Raw genomic sequence first — 19,286 nt, 5'->3', positions numbered from 1 at the left:
GATTGATTGCAGAACTGTAGAGATACCAGTCCTCTCTAACAGAGGAAGCAGAGACGTTCCTGCCCCAGAGCATGCATATGAAGGTGGTTCATTGGTTTTTGAAAGTGCAATGCAATGCACTTTACATGATTCTGCTGTTTCCATCACAAATCTGTTATTTACATGTGATAAATCTGATCTGCTACACTCAATGTAGGCTCTAGATGCAAGTTGCTCACTTTATGTGATGTTCACTCATTTCTTGAGTGTGATGTTGCAACTATTTGAAATCCACTGTCACCATTACTTAGGCCAGGATATAGTGCTGGGGGTGGGGGAAATAACACACCAAACTGAAAGTAAAGGGAAAAACCCAGTAGTAACTTATTGACTTGAATTCAAGCAGGATTTTCTTGTTTGTCAGGCAGCTTCTATACAAAGGAATCTGGATACTTGATTTCTTTGAAATTCTAAAATTGCATATAGCATTTTTTCAGGTATCCACAGTAAGTTAGTAATAGGCAAGGATAAAATCCTTGGGCAACAAATTCAGTAGCTGAGTATCTGCGCGGAGAACCTGATGACATATTTGTGATTTGTATTACACTAATAGGAATTTCAGCTCATTTAAGACATAACAGGGAAGGGTACGTAGGTAGGTAGGCAGGTACGTAGATTGGTCACAGTTTTTAGAGCCAGTGATTGTTAGCTATGGGTACGTGATGGGGTCGGTCTTTTAAAACCCAGAATCACACTATTGGATTGGGATCAACAAGTCTACAGGAAACAACAGTAGCCTTTCTACATAAACTTGAGGGTGACAAAGGAGGCAACAACCAACGTATTCCATCATAGCGCATTAAGCCATAAGAACATCCCTGGAAAAAATCTGTATTTTCTTTACTAAAAGCCAGTTAATAGATAAGACTTCTCTGTTGGTGTTAGGATCAGGCAATGTAGGAAAATAATTTCAATGTGGACAATCAGAAAGCATCTATTGTATGATCTGGAAAATGCTTTGATGCTCTCATACTGCTCTTCAGTTATTCTTTGGCCACAGCTGAGGTAAGACCAATGCAGAAGAAAGACAGAGTGGAGAACTATAGCGTGACACTGAAGAGAAGAAAAAAACATCTACACTAACATTCAGTTAGAGAAGTTATTGGGAAATTACTCAGATTTCAGAATTGTATTAATCATCTAAAATTCATCAAATACTTTTCTCAGACATTAATGGATTTTCTTACATAAAATACATCTATTTGATTAGATGCCATTACAAATTATATTTGTTGATAGGTGGGAATTAGCTTTGTGATACATGTCGGTTTTGTACAGCAAGTGACATGCTTTTAACACACACACACACACACTTAAGACAAAGTGTTCAGTGAATGACTACAAGCAAAATAGAAGCAGAGTAAAAAAGAACTGCAAAGGCCAAGCATGCCTCAGAGAGAGACAGAAATTGGTTATAACAGCACCTTTTGCAGACCTTTTATATTTCAAGAGTCATTATGTTGTAATTTTTGTGGAATTATATGGAATATTCTATTTTTAACCACTCACCTATCACTTAATAGCACAGTATTTGAAGGGCAGTTTACTTTTTCAAAATTGTTCTGTTTCAGCAACCATAAGAATTCATTTTGGCACTTGGATTTGCAGTCTCAGAGGTGCCTTTGATGTCTCAGGGGTGCCTTTGATGTCCCAGAGGTGAAACAAATAATAAGCTGTTGGCAACATGAGACATTGTTCTCCTCTAATGCAGTATGAGCTTGTTACATCCCTATGGCCACATGCAATATCAAAGGGCCTTTTGAGAAACAGGCTGCTCATGAACCAGAGATGAAGGACTTTGCACTGGCGAGTGTAACCCATGCGAAGTGACCTGCACCTTTGGTGAAGGGAAGAGCTGGGGGAAAAAAGTGCTGTTCATTTCCTCCCATTCTGGGGTGAAAAGGAAAATTGTCAAGGGCACTGAAAAACATTTTGAGCCACTCCAGCCTTTTGGTAGTATATTGCAAAAACTCACACAAGTTGCCAGCTTTATTTGGGACCCTCATGGCCGTTCTTTTCTAGTTGCACCAGAGCTGGGCTCAGGAAACCTAAAACACCACCTGGGGCGCTAAGAAGATGATAGGGGTTAAAAATTCTCACCTTTTTTAATAGTAAGAAACGTGGACATAAAGGTAATGCTTTGTTAGGGGAGCAGAATGGAGGAAAACAGGTGTCTCTCCCAAAATGGCCCAAGACTTCTGAATGAAATGTTCCAGGAAGTCAGAAAACATCATTGTCTTCCGCTCCAAATGCACCTGTTTTTTTTTACTGTGCCTGCAATGTGTCTATAAAGAACAAACAAATGCTCCTTCTTGACCTTCTAATCTGCACACACTTCCTCCTCTGGGGAAAACAAACAATCAGTGGTGTATACGTGCATGTTGTTCAGGTACCAGGCTGTTATCATGGCATTAATGAGAGGAGAGCAAAGTAGAGCAGAGCAGAGCAGAGGAGTTACTCTTGCTGGTAGCTCCACTGACTAAGTCTACATTTACATGGTGTTTCACAAGCAGGTTTGAACCTTTCTTAAGAGGGCACATGGTTCAGGCTCGGCACTGCTGACTGCTAACTACTGCCATGCAACCTCTGCCCAAGCTCAGCATCCCAGCAGAGCAAGCTGACATCTGTGCATGAAATACTCTCTGGGCAGAATTTCAGTTGTACTCTTCGTGCATGTATGTCAGTACAAAGTATGATCATTATGCAAAATACTTCTCTTATCTGCTGTTATTGTTATTTTGAAGATGGACATAAATTAAAAGTACTCGTGGATATACCTGGAAGAAAAGGGAAGGCATGACAGCTTCCTATTTTGCTATGTAATTATTAATGTGGATATATTTATTTTATTCTAAAGCCTAGAGACTCAAACTGAAAATGGGACCTCATTTTATAAGGGATACCAGGAGTTCACAGTAAGATTCAGTGCCCCGTCATGATCTAGGCATCTTGTTGCATCATTTTTTATCTGTCAAAAAATTCCAGGTTCCTGGAGGTGGTGAAAAGATATTTTAAATGATGTAATAAGAGCTTTAACACCTCCTATGACTGTTAATGAATGAGGTCATACAAGGCCTATTTGGAAAGCAAAGATGTTTCACAAATGAACCACTGAAGCATCCCTCAACTTCTGAAAGTCAAAGGAAATTTCTGAAATGACTCCAGTGGTTGCTTTGTGATATGACGTTCACTTCCGTAACTTCTGTGAACGTTAGCTCTGCTGAAGTAATTTTGTAATAAGTGGGACTACAGTATTACCAACCCTGAGTGCTAGAGATTCAGGAGCTTTGACATGTGACGGTTTCGAGCAACCACAATAGAATGGGGAAAACAGAGGGGCTGTGGACGGGCAAATCCTCCCTGCTATGACGTACCAGATAACATTTAGAATAAATGTGCCGGGGAGGGGCTACAGCCCTGCTAGCCTTCCGCGCTCCCCAGACAGTATCTACTCCAGGGAGTTATTTTTGAAACTTTTGCTGGTATTGCATTTAGGATTCAGGGTGAAGCCAAGTTGCACTTGTCAGCTGTTCTTTGCACCCTCAATAGCTAGAGGCTGATTTTAGTAAAAAATGTAAGCTGAGAATTCAATCATCGCATGTGTTGTCATGTAAATCTAAGCCTTAAGATTAACTGTCATGTTAAGAAAACATAAATCCCTGTAAAATTGCGAGAGTTATTAATACTGTAATTAGAGAAATAATAAGTTTCCTTGGTACTAGTCTAGGACTAATTAAAACTACATAATTCAAAACTTTACATAGCTTTTATGTTAATAATCTGCAAAAGGTAAGGTAATTTGTGACCAGCTTCTGGAACTTTGCAGCACACTCTTAAAAGAAAGCTGAAACAAAAGCCTTTTTTGGCTTTTATGTTCTATTCCTGATAGAAGACAAATTTGGATTAATGTGAATTTTTACAGAGTTTGTACAGTGGAAAAAGGAATGTTCCATGTTTAAAGAGAAAACAGTACAGGCTTAATCCTTCTCCCTCTAATATAATGGATGCTTCGATGTAGACGTCAGTGAAAACAGCTTTTGCGCCAGTGTTCACAAAAAAACCTCTTGGGTAGTAAAGCTACAATGCTTAGACAGGAAAACTTATTTCAGACTTCTCTGAATCTGACCCAGGTGCCTGCAGAAAAGTTGCCCCGTGTCTGCAGGCTTCGGCTGAAACAACCTGGAACCACTGGACACCAGGACAGGAAAAGCTTCCACTGTTTTTAAATGGATCGTGGTCAGAGCCGAAGCGTGCTGCCTGCCTTCTCAAAGAGTGGACCAGGAGACCTAGGTCTATCCTCTGGCTTATTTAGGGCATGAATACACATCTTACGCTTTTTTAATATATTCTGTGCAACAGAGGTTTGCAAACTGGCCAACAGCCTGCTCCAAGATGCTTATAAATGAGCTTTTAAAAGAGTAAGGTCACCACAGTAGCCTAAAATTCTCAACAGACATTTGAAATTCCACTGGAAAATTTGAAGAAATGTGAAACCCAGGTTTTCAATATCCACTTGAGTCATGTATCATGGAATTTCAAGGACAGAAAATGAATATATTCTGTTCTCTCTGTGTAGTTAGTTTCATATAGTTAATCACGCAGCAAACCACTAGAGAGATGAGCAACACATGAGTTTAAGTTGGAAGTGTGCAATAGAGTTCACGTTCCTTAACTTTGTCCATTAAAAAGGTGTTCAGAGTAGATCTGAACTCTAATAGGGAGCATACAAATATTTCAATAATTCCTCAATGTATTTCTTTTAAATTAAAAAAATGGAAGCCCAAAATGTTATTTTTACAGTGTCACTTCTTTCAGTGCAAAAACATACTTTCTGCAGTACTGCATTGTCCTGTCATTTTATATTACATTTTTCTACTTTTTAAAATTATTGTCCCTGAAAAATTGTCCTTTATTACAGTTATTAATTGTAGCCATAAAACAGGAATTTCCCCCCCCTCTTCTCAACAGCATCAGCTTGCTTTGTCAGTTTTTAAACTGATGAACAGTCCTTGTTGTTACAATGTTTATGAGATGAATCAGTTAACTGACTTTATCTTGTTTTTATTTGAAAGGGGGAAGTCTTTTAAAAATTTCTTTTACTACTAATATGTTGTCTCTGTGGCCAAAAGTAATTGAACAGGCAGAGGAAAGAGACATAAGAAAGAATCTTTGGTTTTTAACTATATTTTGTCTGTCTGACTCCCAGCTGCATTGACAGAAAGACTGTAACAAAATTAATGGGAATTAGATTGTTTCATACTTAACCACAGCAACTCCCTTTCTCGCCACCACACATTTCTGAATGAAATCTTTGCAGAGGGCTTCTTGTTTAAGATACAGGGGCAGGTGTGGGTGCTGATGTGCCAGCTGTAAGAATGGAACAACGACAACCTGAAGCTTTCCCACCATTTGCCACCTCCATTCCTGCCCCGGAATATGCTGTTTCTGTTCATGCCAACTGACTGGCAGTTTGTACTGGGTACAAGCCAGTTGCTGGTTGTAGCCCACTGCTCTGCTTCTCTGCCCTGTTGCGTGCTGTGGCTTTCATTTCATTTTGTGCCCCAAAAAATTCACTACCTCATTTGCCCATGGTTTTTGAGCCCATATGGACACACACAGTCTCGGTCTCTGACTCAGTTTCAGGTCCTGTAGAAGTTACTCTTTTGCTGGTCGATTTTGTTGTATCATGCAACTTTTTTAACAATTTAACATTTTTAACTTTTTTAACATTTAACAGTTCTGATCTCCCCTTAGGTTCCTAATGAAGGGTGAAAAAAGTAAAATAGGAAGCAGAGAATAAGAATGTATGGCTCAGATCAGGCCAAAGACCAGCTGAGCTCAATACCCCGTCTCAACCAATAGCAGAGAATGCAGGGAAGACTTTCAGCTTAGTTAAGACCAAGAACACGCTGGTACCTAAAGAGAGGTTTTTTGTATTCAGCTGCTGACTGATCCATATGCTGGCCAGAATCGTACTCAACAGTGGTACATATACAGGTGCTAGAATGATAGAAATGTGACTGGAAAACAAGAAACAAAATAATGTAATTTTTTTTTTTTTAAGTATTGCTTCTAAAAATTCTGAGAAATCCTGGGGTTTATTTCCAATTGTAACCTTGAAAGATCTGAACATCTACCTGACCCCAAACACTGTGGCAGGGGAAAAAACAAGAGGATAGTTCCACTGCAGTGTGCTGTGTCTTTGTGACCGGGTATGGCACAGGACGCACCAAAGCACGTTGCAATGCCTTGTCTCAAGACTTAACAGCAGTGGGGCTAACAGGCATTGTCACATACTCCAGTGTTGTTATTGCTACAACATCAACCAACCAGCTAAGAAGGTGAACACCGAGACAGATGGCACCACCCCTGTGTTCAGATGCAAGGAAGAGAGTAGGGGGGTGAAGACATTAAGTTCAAGCTGCTTCATCCAAGGAGCGGGTCTCTACTGCCTGAGGGGCACAGATGCAGAAAGGTGAGGAGCAGAGAGAGCAATCACTGTCCTTCAGTTCTCACTGCCTGCTAGCAACCTAATCGGATGGGGGCGCAGAGGAAGCAAAACAGGAAAGGAGGTGACTGAGCAAGGCAAAGGCAGACACACAGCTTTTCGGGTCATTATGGGGTGTCTTTTGAGATTTTGGGTGTGAACCTATCTACTGTTCCTTATTCAGGGGAGATTACTGGTTGGTCAATAACTGTCATTCAGCAAACAATTTAGGTGTCAAAGTGAGGAGAAAGCCTTGCATGAGGGAACTTCCACTAAGTACTTTCCCAAAAGAATGATGAAACTGCTTGCATGGAGTGAACATATTTGTTTCTGCTTACCATCATGCCATGGAGTATGAGGATGTGCCTGGAGTTGCTCATATTGGGAATTGTGCTCTCTTGCTCCTCCCTGGGCTCTGACATCATCCTGATGCAAATCATCCTGAGTAAGTGCACCACAACAGGTCCGTAGAAAAAATGTCTGTCACGCAGATGAAATTGTTGACCAATGTCAGTAAATTCCTGGACTTGAGCAGGAACGAGATCTCTCTTAAATTTGTCTCAGGAGACAGAGAAAAAAAAGAAAAGAAAACGCTTCACATTTAAAATGTTCATGGATTTGTACTTAGGGTTGGATTTTGCCAAAAATGCAACCCAGTGCCTTTTTTTTGGTGATCCTATACACAGGGCTCTTCGGAGTTGTGAGCAGACTATCAATACTCAATTCAAGTTAAAATTGACTGCTTTTTGCACATATGAGAGTTCATTTAATCCTGTGCCAGAAGAGGAGAGTCTTTACTGGGTTTGGCTCTCATTATAGGCAGAAAGTACAAAGGTAATGAAACCAGGGCCTTCTAGATTCCGGGGAGAAAAGGATGCTATCCTGTTAAGTAAATAACCCCTGCAGCTATCACGCAGTGATTGTTGACTCTCCTGTGTCACTTCCTAACTCTGCTCTTCCCTGAAGCTTAACTGTGTTTTTGGGGGGGTTCAGTCCTCACTCTGACTAGCTGGAGAGTGAATGAACAGGATGGAAATTAAACTTAGTCTCCAACCGCATAGCGTGGAGCTGCAGAGCATAAAAATTCATTGGCCCCCAAATTCCACTTGACTTTATAAGCTACTATTTGAGCCAAAAGTGTGTTACTCCATTTTTAACTTTATATCTTTAATTGACTTTTTCTGTTGCCTCTTTCCATAGGCAAAACCCCACTCCTCAGAGTACTCAAAACAAAAATTCAATTCCTCTGTGCAAAGCTAAATGAAGTTACACAATAGGTGTTGACGTAACGAATGCACCATGGAGTTTCTTCCTACTTCCACCAAACCTTTCCCCGGCACTAGAAAGTCAATCAAATGTGGGTTCCAGCCACAATTGACATTACTTCCTTTCCGTGGTAATAGCTACTGCAAGGAACACCGTATGAAAACAGTACACCTAATATTCACTGCTTATTTCTCTGACTTCTGTTGACTAAGCAAAGAGTTTGTTTGCATTTATGACTTTTCACAATGTAAATTCCTCTAATATTGTGAGGCAAAGCTGTACTATCTTCCCATTAGTTATGGAATTTCTAAGGCAAATGAGAAACAGCAGGAGAAAGACCTGCATTACGGAATCTCTTCCATAAGCACACACCTGACTACCTCAGAAGGTAAACATTCATATTCCTATGCAACGCTTGTTTGTATATGTAATAATAATAATATCAGTTTTAGATGTTCTGTTTCAATTCCCTCCACCTATAATTAACATCTGCGAGTAAGAATCAATTCTGAGACCTTTAGTCTGACAATAGGAACAATAAATCCCTTTGTCAAAGGAACTCTTGTTCGCCCAAAGCAAATAGGACATCAGTCATATTTAGAGAGTTCAGCAGAAAAGCACTTTTACCACGGAATGCAGTTCAGTGTAGGCAACGTAATGTTGTAGGCAGATAGGATGGAACAGAAATTTAGCAGTACAGAACAGGAACAGAAATTTAGTAGAACAAATATATATCAAATGGTATCCTTCATATGTTAACTGCTACCTTTTTTATTCAAACAGCTGAATTTAATGGACATACTACTTAACTACTGTGAGCATCCTCACAGAAGGACACTTCCATCCAGATCTGCAGGGAGCTTCGTGCTGGCTGAAGGGGCCAGTCCCGCTGCAGGTTGTGGTCAGCATCACGAGCCTGGCACCGCTCCGTGAGCCGGCTGGTAGGAACAGCACAGGCACAGGATGTGGTATGAAGACAGCCGTGTTCCTGGAGCCACCACACAGCTTTCCACAGAAGTCAACTCTGCAACAAAGTGTGTTGCTTTAAGAAAACAGGAACCTTCCAATCTGCAGCAGAGTTATAAATAACTGAGGGCAAAGTTTATTCACAACTGCCAGCTGGGAGGTGTCGGGGCACAGCCAAGGGTTTGAGAGCAGAGTCATCAGGGCTAAAATCCCTGGCAGTCACGAATTTCCATTGTGACAATACTATAATTACCATTTCATTATAGGGAACGGCACTTACATTTCTCTTTCCTTACAGTTAATTTTTCATGAAAACGAAGAAATGGAAGCAAAGAGAAAAGAACCCCAGAAACATTATACTACCTTACGCACAAATGCCTCAGCAGGTGAGACAGAACTTCATTCACTTGCGCTGCAGCTTTACTTACATATAATAAATCTACAGAAAAGGAAAGATGGGGAGAGAAACACAGGTTCTGCTTCTGTGTTCTAAAGGCTACTAAATAGCCTTGATTTTTGTCAAGACAGTGATGGTTACAGTATCTCACACTGCACTGCTGTGGTACATTGGGTCTGCATTCACAGGTGAGCCAGAGACATCTTTAGCTGAGAAAGATCTCTTTTGACGTGTTTAGTCGTGCCCAGGTTTTTGCTATGACTTGAAGCAGAATTCCTAACCCGCAAGGCAGAAATGTGGTAGAAAAGACACAGGTGTTTCCATTAACAGCACATATAAAATCATATGATGTGGACAAGTAGATAACATTGTGTAGCTGTATATAGGTTATGTCTGTTATCGCTGTTCATTGTTCAAATACTTAGTCATGAAGGCTTGTCCTAGAGCCTTTTTACCTCCATTTCTCATTTTAAATAAAAAAGCATTACTAGTGCTGAAATCCAGCAGAATGCAAATATATCTAATATTCCTCACAAACAACTTCATCATATCAGCATTTGGGAAGGAAAATTTAAAGCCACTCCTCTTAAAAGAAACATTTTTTTCAGTTGGAAGGTCAAAGTTGATGCAAAAAAAAAAATCCCCTTTGCTTAAACTTAGGAAATTGTCATAAAAGATCCTCTCTATAGGAGAAGGCAGGGTGTCCATCACTCAGTGTGAAGTTAGAACATCTGGCAGCTCTCCTTCCCTGTGACTGTCTTTCGTTTGGAGGTTTAGAGCTGCCCCACAACCATGTGGGAGGGTTCCTGCATTTGAGATAGAACAGGAACCCCAGGATGGCGCAAGGCGCTGCCAGGAACATTTAGTAGCCCTTGACCTTTACTATTAGCTTTGGGCCAGAGAATATCTCCTACCCAGTCCTGGCATAAAAGTTCAAGTTCCTGTTGACCTCAATCATGACGAAAGCCAGCCCAGCTGGTGCTACTGCTGCTCTTTGAGGTAGCTACTTGGTTGTCATGAATCAAAGACTCCTCCTCTCGTGTCAGCTCAGCTTGCAGAGACTTCCACTTTCAGAAAAGGAAAGAAAAGACCAGGACTTTACATGAGATGAACAGGCACGGTGGTACTGCAGAGCTGTGCCAGCATGACTCCCACAGGCTGAGAACCCAACCTGAGATCCCTGGAGGATTTCACTGGCATTGATCACTGGCTGGAGCGCATGGACAGGGCAGAAGAATAGGTAATATCCCACTAAATAGTTCAAACTTCCTAGTGATGCTCAGGCTGTTGTGTTTTGCAGATTTCTAGCAACCATCAGTACAGCAGGGTGAATGTACTAGTACCTGTGAGAAAGCCGCTCTTTATAAATGTCTGTGCTATGTAAAAAGGAAAAAGGTGCTAAAATTTGTTCAAATCAGTTTAGGTCTGGTCAGCTTTGTGGGAGCTGAAATGGCCATACAGAGATGCAAACCTGTTAAAGATGTAAGTATTGTTGTGAAACCATAGAGGGAAAGAGGAAGGCCAGGAGCAGGACATTTCTCAGGGAACTAATATTTTCTTGGTAAGAAACAGCTGAGAGATGGCTATGGCTTGGAAATGTAGAAGGTGGCAGTAATAAACACATGTTGCTGCCCAAAGGCTGGAGGGTGAGACTCAAGCGTGGGCGAGTGATGGCCCCATCCCCCCTGGCCACCACGAGGGACCTGTGGGGGGTCTGTGTGGTGCACAGCGGGCTGGATGTGTTTGCGTGAGACCCCCTCATCAGCACCGCGCTCCCGGGTACCAGCTGGCATCGCACCAGCAGGAGTCTGTCCTCTGTTTCGGATCTCTTAGTGCAGAAGATCCAAGAGTCCCCAGCACAGCTGCGGTCACATAAAGGTAGAGACTTGTCTTCCCATCTCTGTCGCTACAGATCTAATAAGGGCTTTGGGACTTCTTGGCAGGAAACATCAAGACAACAGTTCTGGGAGCAGCCACTGCCTCTGTCTCGTCAGGCCCATTGGTTTAGTCAGAGCAAGCACAGATTTTAGCTTTTTTCCTGATTTTTTGCACAGGTTAACAATGACGTTGGCTGGCATATTTTTAATGAATGCCCAGAAGAATCCCTCAGACTTTCCTTTTTTGACATGTTTTTTCTCATTTAATGGACATTTTCATAGCGCGGAGTATTCCATGCTCTTCAGTGAAAAAGGGGTCTATATGAAAACAGCCACGTAATGACAGAGTGAAATGCCAGTTCCTCAGATCCATTTTATCTTTCTTGGAAACTCTTATCTTCCAAGAAGTTGGCCATTTTCACTGAGAGTAATTTCTCTGCCTCAGAAAGTAAAGGAAATATTTTCCTTACAGAGTTGTATCAACCCCACAAAGCTGAAGTGTGTCAAAGGAAAAAAAAAACCAAACAACCCAAAAAAAACAACAAAGAGAACAAATCTAAGGAGGCACTCAGTGGAGAAACAGACAGAAATGCTGGCTGGATGTGGGTGTCCCATGTGCACTCACCGCAGGGTGCAGGACAACCCAACTGCTCCGGTGGTGTCCTTCATATGCTCCAACCATTACGCAGGGGACACAGCCGCTTCCTTCACAGCATGAGAAAAAAGCCACTATTTGGAAATAACATTCAGTGCATTGTATCTCTGTCCACTGAGACCACTGTGAGCATTCACTGCAAATTCCTCCAGGAGCGCAGTACAGGTTTGTGCTGCTCACACCCACCTTCTCACTCCCCACAACATAAAAGAGCCTCCGATTAAACCCAGCCATTCAGGACAACCTGTGTGTTATTTGAACGCATGGCAATGTACTGCATGGTATTTCAAAATAGTGACTATTTTCCTCATGCAGCCACAATTTCTCCCCCCCAAACCGTTCTCATTTTCAGGTTTGAAGTACTGAGACAGTTTTGTTATGGTAAAAACTTTGCTGTTTCCTTCTGAGAGCAGCGAGAGGTGGAGTACGCGGTCAGTAATTTGCATAGCCTCCTCGGCTTTGGCAAAGCTTCCAGTTGCTGAGTGGTTATCTAGGGATGTAACAACCAGCTCCAGTCAAAACAACTCTGCGGTTGCATTTACATATTAGGGGAAATAAAACAATACGATGAGTCAGAAGCGGAGGTCTCTTTATTATGTAATAAAATAGCAAGCCTTTCAAAGACGACATAAGTCTGTATTCGCTGTAGTACTTCCCCCAGAACTGTCTGTAAGACCTAACTTGACCTCAAAACCCAGAAGCCTGAAACTGGCTCCTTATTGTCACAGGAAAGTGAGCTGTCGTAGCAGTCACATGAGTATCAAGACCAGCACCGTCATTACTCTGATCAGCAAAGGGGGGGTTCACACATACACATACAAGCGCGCGTGTACTCACACGAATTTTCCCCTCCCCTCCAATATCTCTGATAAAGTTCATGCAACGCCAACTCCCAAACTAAAGGAAGAGCACAAAGAGACTTGGAAATTCGCCCCCTGAACTGTTCCTCCTCTGATATTCCTGCCTCGTCTCTCTCAGACAGAAATTCTGTTGTATGGGGAGAAGTATGAGAAATTTGCCAGGTTTTCTTACTTGAGTCAACGGTGTTTCTACTTTCAAATCATCTCCAGAGCCAAAAGTAACAGGTCTGTAGAAGATCATATCCCAGGAGCCACGGACACTGCTGTCACAGTGGGCCAGCTGATGGGGTAAAGGGTATCTCCATGTAGCTTCCAGCTGGAAGATGGAGAGAAAGTAAGTAATTTCAAGACCTTTAGATCCAGTGAATAAAGGGAAGAAAACACATTTGCTGGGGACAGGAGGGTAATTGGATCCAGTGAAATATAAAGACCAGAAAACCTGTGATTTCAGTGACTCGTATCTTCAGAAGTCAGCCGGCAGGGGAAGCGTGCCTGTGCACAAGTTGGTGGGGAAGGGTTTTACCTGTCTCTGTCAGCACAGCTCTGCGACCTCATTTCTCTACGTCAGGGAAAGAACCTGTAAGTTCTGATGCAAACTCATGTGCAGTGCTCAACTCAACAGTGCTACCGTGTTCTCAGCAGCTCCTGCCGGTGGAACAGGGTTGTGTGGACTCTGGTTTGTATCTTCTTAACAGGTCTGAAGGCCAAACTCAAAATTAATCAGAAAAAATAAACATTGCATAGGAAAAAACCTTTATTTAAAGGGGTTTTTTATTTATTTAAAATATTTTTTTAAATTTATTTTGTATCTCTGCTCCATTTGAATATCAGAATATTTAACTCAGAATGAAAAAAATTTGTGTTCATTTCACTGGGTCAGGAGTTCACTCCTGGTATTTATAGATGTGACTTGTCAAATGGCAGAGGGAATTAAAGAATTTCTGATTGTTCAGCAGAGATTAAATACAAACAAGGAGGATTTTAATTTCATACTCCAGGTGCTGCCAAATAAGAAGAAAAGCTAAATGGACGCATCTCAAAAATACTAATCAGTACTTAGCTGTTGTCAAAATAAAACACAGAATAAACTATGAAGATTATTTTTTCAATAGAATTTCTGATTTGGCAGAACAGCATAGATGCTCTGATACAATTTCTACGCAGCACTTACATCAGCTGTAGAAGCGTTTGATTTTCATTCTCTCCCATACCCACAGCTCCACCCTTCTAATGGCAGTTGTTCTTCTGGGCTTTTACACATATCTTAGTAATTGACTTGCGATTTCAGTAATTTTTTTGTGGCTATTCTGTCAGTACTTTTCAGTACTTACAAAAACCAAAACCAAACTGGAAATACAGAATTCCCACCGTGTCATGCCACGTTGCCACTGTACAGGTCATCAGGAGCCTTTGGACACCCACAAACGAGATAAAGACAGACTTGGTGAGAGCTAGGGAGGGACACCATCTGTGCAAGTAGGATGAGACAAGCCATGTAATATGAGTAATAGGTTTTGTCCCTGTTTGCTGGCAGGGGAGTCACATTGACCACCAGAAGCCCCAAGAACCTGCTCTAACAACTGCAGACCGTGGTTGGCATCATCCCTTCTCAGCCTTCTGCCCCGCACTCTCCACCCTGTCCCCATGCTCTCCCCTCCACAGCGTCCCAGCGGCCTTCCTTACTCGATAGTTCCTATTACTCACTCTCCTTCACATCCTTCTCATCACAGACAAGCGGAGTTTCTAAAAAAAATGAAGTTGTATGAAATGCTTGACTTGAATCATGTATGTTGACTAGAGTTTATACATTCCAGTTTGCATTTTATACCCAACTTTAACCTTTCCTTGTGTTTAATTCTAGGCTTTAGTTCATGCCCTTTTTTGTCAAGCCAGATCCTGAATTCCCAAAGCTCAGGGATTTTCAAAAAAGCCCAACAGAAACTGCAGTTTATTTGAACTTTGTGAACATTTTCACTAAACCCAGACCTCATTAACATTTTTGAGACCACTGCTGGCATCAGACTTCTGGAATCAGAAACGTCAAATATATTTGTGACATTCAAATTGGGCAATTAACGTATTTTCCAATGTGACTACAAGTCTCACTTCTGGTGTGCCAACAAAGTCCATATGACCAATGCAAGTATGCAATGACATAAGATGATATCAAAACCAAATCTTGCCAATGGTTTTTACAAAAAGATCTGATTATGGGAAATGAAAAATTGTTCAAGCTGAAAGCTTGGCCAGCTTCAGAACAAGAGAAGTAATGCAAATTGAACTGGTACAACAAAAACCAGGAACCTGTCCTGAACTAGTGAATTCGCTTTGGACAGTCCTGCAAAAGGCACACAGTAATCTGTACTAAGAGTTACGCTGTCTCTGCATCACACTGCTTTTTCTCCTGCTATTCAGTGAGATAATGGGGTTTGTGTGGCAAGGTTTTGGTAGCGGGGGGGCTGCAGCAGTGGCTTCTGTGAGAAGCTGCTAGAAGCTTCCCCCATGTCCAACAGAGCCAATGCCAGCCAGCTCCAAGACGGACTTGCCGCTGGTTAAGGCTGAGCCCACCAGCGACTGACATTGGAGATGTTCCTGGAGGACTCTCTCCTGTGGGAGGGACCCCAGGCTGGAGCAGAGGAAGAGTGTCAGGAGTCCTCCCCACGAGGAGGAGGGATCAGCAGAGACCATGTGTGATGGACTGACCATGCGGATTAGCATTGCGCTTCATATTGAGAAATTAATGTACCGAAAGATTAAGTTACCTGACTAAAGTAACACAAACACACCTCATTTGCTTCTGCCATGTGCTTTAATCACAAGGTCAGTCCTCTTCTCTGTTTAGGCAAATGACTTAAAAATGGCAAAGAAATTGTATAAAGAATTTCCAACATGGAGGGTGACAATGAGTCTTTTACCTATGAATCACACACTTACTTCCAACCTTAATCTACAGTGACTGAAAGCCACTGATTTTTAATGGGCAGCTTCATAGGAAGTTTGAGTAGTTTCAGTCCACTTTCTGATAGATAAATCCCCGATAAAGACTCATACCAAGGGTGATCTCACTTGCAAGACTAATGCTCATAATTCATCTCAGAATTCAAGAACTACAAAACGACTCCTAAAAAAACGTACAGTCAATTCTTTTCTTCAGTCTACTTCCCTTTTGTTATTTCTCTCTATACCCAGTTCATGTTTTTGGCTGAATCAGACACCCCTGGTCAGCTGTGCGCATTCCCCAGCACGTCCCCAGGGCAGTGCTGCGCTACCACGCTGGGGCTCCTCCACTGCCCAGCCAATTGCTCAGAGTCAAAGGGCTTCCAGGACCCAGAGCCAAAACATGAGAGACTTTGCTTCTCTCCAGGTGTACTTACAAGTCCTGGCTGCTGGAAATACTGCCCCTGCTTGCTCATCAGCCAGCTCCTTTACTTTCAGCAGGGCCGATGAGCTCCATGGCTCAGCACCAAGAGCATGTGGTTGGGAACCAGTGGCAGACATGGGAAGAAGCAGGACTGCTCTGTTTTGCAGCAGTGTGCTGCTGGGTGAGCTGAAGCAATCTCACAAATTTACCCTAAGGTCGCAGGAGGAGACAATGCATCCGTGCAGCAGAGCCTGGATTGGGAACTGCTTGCAGCCACACAAATTCCTCACCGCCATTCTGCTACAGAGGGGGCTCCCACTTCATGTCAGAGGAGACCCTCCACTCCAAGTCTTGGGGCCCTCTGGTCCTCTTCACCCTATTCCTGTGTCTCAGCAAACAAGAGTTTGGAGGGATGAAGCTGATGCCAGAATAGCTATGGACGTGAGCTCCCCTCTTCATAGGCACAGGGAAAGCACAGTATTTGAGGGCACACAGCGATGTGAAACGCCATAGCCACTTCAGTGTCTGTGCCCGCTTATTCCGTGCTGGTTGTCTGTCTTCACAAGCATTCAAACCTCTTGCTTCAATATGAACAAAATCATAAATTAATTAAAGAATGGAGTACTGAAGAAAGCAACGTAGTTCTTATACACTAGACTTCTTATCTCATCGGTGGGTGCAAAATGTCCCGGGTAGCTTCATTCCCATGACATCAAGAGACCTCTTACAAGACTAATAGGGGTATGAAATGGGGAAACTCACTGGGGCAATTTTCTTCCTCTTTCATTTTCCACGTGTGTGAATATAATGCCCTAAATTGGTAGATTCAAGTTTAAAAAGAAAAGTAGCTGACACTGAAAAGAAAGACCACGTGTTTCAGTAATGGTCAAAGAGTTCATATGTCCATATTTTTTGTCCTGAGGAAGAATGAAAAAATCACGAAGAAATTTATCCCCTTTGAGACAACTCTTTATGAGACATCTTTTCTTTAAAAAGAAATGGCTATTAAAAAAAAAAAAGACATTGGAAGAGTCACCTAGATCACCAAGATCAATTCTCCATCATCACAACTACAAAAGAATTATTTACTCCAAAGCATCCCCTGAACAGCCGCTTCCCAAGCCATGAAATTCTCTTCTTAATACCTTTAAAATTGAAGGTTACAAAACCAGTGTCTCACAGTAACACAGCAGGAACGACCAAGGACATTATATTGAGTATAATCACCATAACGAGTCCCTCCACTTCCAGCGAATTTCTGAGACGAAACACCTGAAAAAAGAACCATATCTCTTGCTGCAAGGAAAAGGCAAAAGAAATTCCCAAAGTCCTTTACTGAATCTCACTGAAAAGTCCTCTCTGATCCTCATCCCATTAATTGGCTTAACACCAAATATGTGAGCAAAATATATTCTTAACTAAACTGTGCTTTATAGGGAACAAACAAAAAAGTTAGTCAAAACCAGCATCTCCTCATTCTTCCAGAGATTTTCCTCATTAACTGGGATGGTACATGGACAGAACAAGTACTCTGTTCTCTCCCCAGAAGAGAGCCTTGGGGCTGCGCTGGGGTGGTTGAAAGCAGGACGGACATTCTGAGCTCAGAAGTAAACTGGTTGGGGCACCCTGTGTGCTGGTTGCTGTGGGTGGCTGCCCCCACTGAGGCTACGGGTGGGTTGTCTGGAAAACCGCTCCAGCAGATCAGACATCGGATTTTGTTATTTTTCACCTGCAAGGGCTTGTTCTGAAAATGCTCAAGAACTGCATAGCCGGGGGGGGGGGTGTGTCTCCCTACATCTCTGCTACCAGTTCACAGACAATTTATCCCTCTGGTTAAAAAAAAAATCCAAAAAGAAAAATCCACCCTTATTTGCTTTCCAAACCACTATGTTGCACTGTGTTAGAAGTTGTTTGGTTTTTTTTAATCACCCAAGGAACAAGAGCAGTGTATCACAAACAAACATACCACAAGCGTATTACAAACTCTACAGTCATCTTACCATGAATCTCAACCTTTATCTCTCATCTTGGCAAACACATAGCCACAAGTTTCCCTGGAGGTTTCACTGCTGCTAGAAGAGAGCTGTTTTGTGGATCCCCTTGTTTAAACACTGTCAGAACACCACTGACACAGTATTCCCAAATCAGATTCTCAGTTCTGCAATATTTTCTCTGTAGTCTTTGAGAGTCAGACAGTTTTGACAACATCAGTGTGGTCTGAGAAAAAAAAAAATCAACAAACCACAAACACATACATGCAAACCCATATTTAGAATTGAGGAATGGTATCATCTTCTTGAGGTGAACAAAAATTCCATATTTTCTTTTGTGTGTTATAAGAAAGGTACCCTTTTCATTGAAAAAGGCTTCTTCATTTTTGTGGAGATTTGTTTCAAATACAGATAGTGAAATAAGCTCTCAGCTTCTTAGCCCTCAGATGTCAGATTTTGTGCCATAAAATTTCCCACCTCAGAGGTGATCCTCCAACACACAGCGTGTCCTGAACCCCAGTCTTCAATCTCAATATTGCTTTCTTTGTGGGTCCCACAGGGTTCAGACATTGGCATTATGGCTCCTCCCTGCCCTCACCATCCTTTGATTAGTAGACGTAATGACACAAAAGAGCTTTTAAATGTCAGAATTGTTTATTTAACAGGGCATTTTGTTAAAGCCTAATTTACTTCACATTATTGGCATGACTATCTTGCCATGAAGTGGATAAGGGAAGCAAGGAAGCATTGCCAGCGTGTTAAACCTGCTCCCTTAAATCTTCGCTTGCTTCTTAACATGTTTAAATCCAGCCAGGCTTACCCATTTGCACATACCCAGTTTGGAAGTGCAGCCTGAAAATCGAACTGCTACACTTCCTAAGGGCTGAACAAAACCATGAAAGAAACAAGCCCTACTGCGGCCTGTTTCGTAAGGATTTGTTAAAGGGTTGAGGGATATCCCATCTCTAGACGAGACCTTTCTTTCCTGTTTTTCTCACAGTAGCTCTAACAATTTAGTCCACGATTATCTTAAGCAGAAATCAGTGTCATGTTTAACATCATTATAGGTAACGCCAAATCTGTCCAACCATCAACCGAGCTCCAAGGTTTGAATTTTTTCTAACTTACTAAAATGTTGTTAAGGACTCAACTCTAGAAGGATTTGTACCATGGTTATATATCATTAGGCACTCAGATACAGCAGCTGGCACAGGAGAATCTCTCTGCAGCTTGTACAAGCATTGAATTTTGATCAAGGTTTCAGGCAGCCATGGCTGCTTGCATCTGACGTTCTGATTCTCTTCAGACGTTGCTGTTTCTGAGCTACTAAGAAGCAAGAAAAAATTATCCACGTTGTGTCAGATAAATGCCTTTGTGCCCCAAACTA

The 19,286-nt window shown here is 42.0% G+C and overlaps 2 protein-coding genes across 4 annotated transcripts in view; both read right to left on the bottom strand.

Annotated features, from left to right (window-relative positions):
- The window catches only part of IL12B (interleukin 12B), a 42,281-nt gene extending 29,042 nt beyond the window's left edge, over nucleotides 1-13,239 (bottom strand). For all 3 annotated transcript variants that reach the window (XM_063349500.1, XM_063349501.1, XM_063349502.1), the window contains exons 1-3: nucleotides 12,720-13,239; nucleotides 8,595-8,816; nucleotides 6,865-7,085 (exon numbers count right to left, since the gene is read on the bottom strand). The gene's annotated coding sequence lies outside the window, so the exon portion shown is untranslated. The remainder of the gene's footprint in view (nucleotides 1-6,864; nucleotides 7,086-8,594; nucleotides 8,817-12,719) is intronic.
- Nucleotides 13,240-14,478: 1,239 nt separating this feature from the next.
- LOC134522126 (uncharacterized) overlaps nucleotides 14,479-19,286 on the bottom strand; it is an 87,239-nt gene continuing 82,431 nt past the window's right edge. Inside the window, exons 9-10 of the mRNA XM_063349432.1 lie at nucleotides 17,909-18,125; nucleotides 14,479-17,180 (exon numbers count right to left, since the gene is read on the bottom strand). The gene's annotated coding sequence lies outside the window, so the exon portion shown is untranslated. The remainder of the gene's footprint in view (nucleotides 17,181-17,908; nucleotides 18,126-19,286) is intronic.

This window comes from Chroicocephalus ridibundus, chromosome 11 (genome assembly GCF_963924245.1).
Source record: "Chroicocephalus ridibundus chromosome 11, bChrRid1.1, whole genome shotgun sequence".
NCBI classification, from domain to species: domain Eukaryota; kingdom Metazoa; phylum Chordata; class Aves; order Charadriiformes; family Laridae; genus Chroicocephalus; species Chroicocephalus ridibundus.
The sequence above is the reverse complement of the archived record's forward strand: the minus strand, read 5'-3'. Positions and strand labels throughout refer to the sequence as shown.